The 5370-nt window shown below is 48.1% G+C and overlaps 1 protein-coding gene across 1 annotated transcript in view; it reads right to left on the bottom strand.

The window, feature by feature from the left end:
• The window catches only part of LOC107298971 (EH domain-containing protein 3-like), a gene marked incomplete at its 3' end in the record, with an annotated part of 12176 nt that overhangs the window by 5705 nt on the left and 1101 nt on the right, over positions 1-5370 (bottom strand). The window lies entirely within an intron of this gene.

Raw genomic sequence — 5370 nt, 5'->3', positions numbered from 1 at the left:
TGGTATTTGTGGCGAGGCTACAAAACAAAATGTGGCTTTGTGCAGCCAAGAGACACCGGGAGGGGGGGAGAGAAATTGGATGCCGAGCAGATCGGAGTCAGCAGACAAACAAACCGGGTTGAGAGGAGGAGGAGAGGACGAGTGGAAAAGACAAGCCAACATTGATTTCAGAGGCTTTGATTGAACGTTGTTTTTCCAGGGAGAAGAGCGGCGCCAGGACACAGCTGGAGAAGCCCAGAGCCAGGCGGGTGTTTCCAGCTGTGCTTGGCTGCCCTTCAAAAGACCCTCCGACTCTGGAACAGGGTTTGTCAACCTTGGCAGCTGGAAGACGGGCGGACTTCAATTCCCAGAATTCCCCAGCCAGCAGGCTGAGAAGCCCTGATCTCTCTCTCTCTGATTCTCTCTCTCTCTCTCTCTGTCTCTCTCTCTCTCTTTATCTCTCTATCTATATCTATCTTTCGATCTTTCGATCTTTCGATCTATCGATCTATCTATCTATCATATTCTCTGTCTCTATTTATCTGTCTGTCTGTCTGTCTCTATCTATCTGACTGTCTATCTCTAATTCTGTCTCTATCTATCTATCTATCTCTCTCTCTAATTATATCTATCTATCTATCTATCTATCTATCTATCTATCTATCTATCTATCTATCTATCTATCTATCTATCATATTCTCTGTCTCTATTTATCTGTCTGTCTGTCTGTCTCTATCTATCTGACTGTCTATCTCTAATTCTGTCTATCTATCTATCTATCTATCTATCTATCTCTCTAATTATATCTATCTATCTATCTATCTATCTATCTATCTATCATATTCTCTGTCTCTATTTATCTGTCTGTCTGTCTGTCTCTATCTATCTGACTGTCTATCTCTAATTCTGTCTCTATCTATCTATCTATCTCTCTCTCTAATTATATCTATCTATCTATCTATCTGTCTATCTCTCTAATTCTATCATCTATCTATCTATCTATCTATCTATCTATCTATCTATCTATCTATCTATCTATCATATTCTCTGTCTCTATTTATCTGTCTGTCTGTCTGTCTCTATCTATCTGACTGTCTATCTCTAATTCTGTCTCTATCTATCTCTCTCTCTAATTATATCTATCTATCTATCTATCTATCTATCTATCTATCTATCTATCTATCTCTCTAATTCTATCTATCTATCTATCTATCTATCTATCTCTCTAATTCTATCATCTATCTATCTATCTATCTATCTATCTATCTATCTATCTATCTATCTATCTATCTATCTATCTATCATATTCTCTGTCTCTATTTATCTGTCTGTCTCTATCTATCTGACTGTCTATCTCTAATTCTGTTTCTATCTATCTATCTATCTATCTATCTATCTATCTATCTATCTATCTATCTATCTATCTATCTATCTATCTATCTATCTATCTATCATCTATCTCATATTCTCTATTTATCTATTTGTCTGTCTGTCTGTCTGCCTATTTATCTATATCTCTCTAATTCTCTCTAATTCTGTCTATCTATCTAAATTCTACGTATCTATCTATCTATCTATCCATCCATCCATCCATTATCTATCTATCCTATCTCTATATTCTGTCTCTATCTATTTATTTATCTATTTGTCTATCTGTCTGTCTGTCTATCTATCTAATTCTGTCTGTCTATCTAATTTTCTCTCTCTCTGTCTTTATCTCTCTATCTAATTCTATCTAATTCTATCTATCTATCTATCTATCTATCTATCTATCTATCTATCTATCTATCTATCTATCTATCTATCTATCTATCTATCTATCTTCTATCTATCATATCTCTATCTCTCTATCTAATTCTGTCTCTCTATCTACCTACCTACCTACCTATCATATCTCTCTCTCTCTCTCTCTCTCTCTCTCTCTCTCTCTCTCTCTCTCTCTCTCTCTCTCTCTCTCTCTCTCTCTCTCTGTGATCTGTCTCCATCCATCCATCCATCCATCCATCCCTTTCTCAGCCCAGTTCCCTTTCGTTTCCCTTTTCCGACAGGCCCGAAGCCACATTCTCTTAACGACCGTCCAACCAGCTTAACGACCTCCGAAAAGTGGCAATCTGTTTAAAGTGTCTTTTTAGTAATGGCAATTTCTGGCTCGGTTGCGGTCGTAAGCCGAGGACCCAATGCAGAAGAGGCCCGCTTTTGTCTGTGTGTCGCCACGACAAACAACAAAGCGCAAGCTTTGGCGGAGGTTTCCTGTTGTGGTTACACACTTGAGCAACCTGGGTGGTGTCCTTGCTTACTGTAGAAGTGTGTGTGTGGTTGTTTTCCACACAGGAGGCTGCCCAGCTAGCAATTCACTGGGGCGCACAAAAAACTCCAACACAACTCCACGCCGAGTTGTGGAAGCCTTCCGGATTCCCGCCTTCCAGACAGAGTCCTCACTTTATGACCAAAATTCACGGTTGCTAAAGGGAGCGGAATCCCCTGACCTAGGGACTCGGCAACCGTCGTAAGTGTGAAGTAGATGCCAAGCATTGGATTTTTCATTGCGGGACCCTTGGAGGATGGCCACCATGGTGCAGGGTGTGAAGAACGGCCCTAAGTCCCTTTTTTTTGGCCCCCCGTGCCGTTGTAACTCGGGACGGTCACTAAACGAGCTGTCGTAAGTCGAGGACTTCCTGCCGCCTAAGGCACTGATGATGTTCCCTAGTTGGGTGGTGAGACGTCTGCAAAGAAAACCACCCGGCTCAGAGAGCACCCGGGAGCCTACATTCCTTCCTCCTCCATAACTGACCCTCATATTTCCGTCGTTAAGTGAGGCAGTTGTGAGGCGGCTTTTGCCCCACCGGATAAGCTTTTTTCTCCCACCCTTATGAGGTGAATCTATGCCAGGGGCCTTCAAACGTGGCCCCTTTTATGACTGGTGGACTTCAACTCCCAGCATTCCTCAGCCAGCGTGCCTGGCTGAGGAATTCTGGGAGTTGAAGTCCACCAGTCATAAAAGGGCCTGGTTTGAAGACCACTGTTCTGGATTCAAGCCTACAGTTTCATCAAAATGGCCGACTGAGGAATTCTGGGAGTTGAAGTCCCACCAGTCATAAAAGGGCCTAGTTTGAACACCCCCTGGTCTGGATCCATGCTCCCAGTTTCATCAAAATGGCTGACTGAGGAATTCTGGGAGTTGAAGTCCCACCAGTCATAAAAGGGCCTAGTTTGAACACCCCCTGGTCTGGATCCATGCTCCCAGTTTCATCAAAATGGCCGACTGAGGCATTCTGGGAGTTGAAGGCCGCCAGTCATAAAAGGGCCAAGTTTGAAGACCCCTGAGAGTCTGGATCCAAGTCTGCAGTTTCATCAAAATGGCCGACTGAGGCATTCTGGGAGTTGAAGGCCGCCAGTCATAAAAGGGCCAAGTTTGAAGACCCCTGAGAGTCTGGATCCAAGCCCGCAGTGTCATCAAAATGGCCGACTGAGGCATTCTGGGAGTTGAAGTCCACCAGTCATAAAAGGGCCAAATTTGAAGACCCCTGAGAGTCTGGATCCAAGTCTGCAGTTTCATCAAAATGGCCGACTGAGGAATTCTGGGAGTTGAAGGCCGCCAGTCATAAAAGGGCCATGTTTGAAGACCCCTGGTCTGGATCCAAGCCCGCAGTTTCATCAAAATGGCCGACTGAGGCATTCTGGGAGTTGAAGTCCACCAGTCATAAAAGGGCCTAGTTTGAACACCCCTGAGAGTCTGGATCCAAGCCTGCAGTTTCTGGGACCTGTAGTCCCTGCCTTAAAGGGGCCCAATTCGAGCACTGAGGGCTGACTCACACCCCCACCCCCCAATACAAGAAGACTACTGTCCCCATCCATCCCAGCCGGGGGGGCATTCTGGGACTTGTGGTCCGCCACACCCCCCAATACAGGAAGACTACTGTCCCCATCCATCCCAGTCGGGGGGCATTCAGGGATTTGTAGTTACCCCACCCCCGCCTAATACAGGAAGACTACTGTCCCCATCGATCCCAGCCGGGGGGCATTCTGGGACTTGTAGTCTCTCCACCCCCCCAATACAAGAAGACTACTGTCCCCATCAATCCCAGCTGGGGGGCATTCTGGGACTTGTAGTCCCCCACCCCCCAATACAGGAAGACTACTGTCCCCATTGATCCCAGCCGGGGGGGCGTTCTGGGACTTGTAGTCTTCCTCCCTATCTTCAAGGGGCCCAACTTTACTTGACCACTAACAATGGAAGGTCACCCACGATTTCTCCCCCCACCCATACAAGACTATTGCCCCCATCGATCCCAGCCAGGGGGCATTCTGGGACTTGTAGTCCCCCCACCCCCCAATACAGGAAGACTACTGTCCCCATCCATCCCAGCCAGGGGGCATTCTGGGACTTGGAGTCCCCGCCTCAAAGGGGCCCAATTCGAGCACCGAGGGCTGACTCTCACCCCCCCATCCCCCAAGACAAGACGACTACTGTCCCCATCCATCCCAGCCAGCATTCTGGGACTTGTAGTCCCCCCTCCCCATCTTCAAGGGGCCCAACTTGAGCACCCACGATTCCCAACCCAACAAGGCTATTTTATCCATTGATCCCAGCCGGTGGAGGGAGGGTTAGGGTCTCTAACCCCCACCCGCAATACAAGACTACTGTCCCCATCGATCCCAGCCAGGGGGCATTCTGGGACTTGTAGTCCCCCCATCCCCCCATCTTCAAGGGGCCCAAGTTGAGCACTAACCAGGGAGGGTCGCCCACGATTCTCCCCCCCTCCGCCATACAAGACTACTGTCCCCATCGATCCCAGCCAGGAGACATTCTGGGACTTGTAGACTCCCCACCCCCCCATACAAGAAGACTACTGTCCCCATCCATCCCAGCCGGGGGGCATTTTGGGACTTGTGTTCCGCCACCCCCCCCAATACAGGAAGACTACTGTCCCCATCCATACCAGCCAGGGGGCATTCAGGGATTTGTAGTTACCCCACCCCCCCAATACAGGAAGACTACTGTCCCCATCCATCCCACCCGGGGGGCATTCTGGGACTTGTACCCCACCCCCCAATACAGGAAGACTACTATACCCATCCATCCCAACCGGGGGGCATTCTGGGACTTGTGGTCCACCCACCCCCCAATACAGGAAGACTACTGTCCCCATCCATCCCAGCCAGGGAGCATTCTGGGACTTGTAGTCCCCCCACCCCCCCAATACAGGAAGACTACTGTCCCCATCCATCCCAGCCAGCATTCTTGGACTTGTGGTCCGCCCCACCCTCCAATACAGGAAGACTACTGTCCCCATCCATCCCAGCCGGGGGGCATTCTGGGATTTGTGGTCCCTCCACCCCCCCCAATACAGGAAGACTACTGTCCCCATCCATCCCAGCCAGCATTCTGGG

The sequence above is a fragment of the Protobothrops mucrosquamatus genome, unplaced genomic scaffold (genome assembly GCF_001527695.2).
Source record: "Protobothrops mucrosquamatus isolate PMUCROS unplaced genomic scaffold, P.Mucros_1.0 scaffold4405, whole genome shotgun sequence".
NCBI classification, from domain to species: domain Eukaryota; kingdom Metazoa; phylum Chordata; class Lepidosauria; order Squamata; family Viperidae; genus Protobothrops; species Protobothrops mucrosquamatus.
This window is presented reverse-complemented; position numbering and strand designations above follow the sequence as displayed.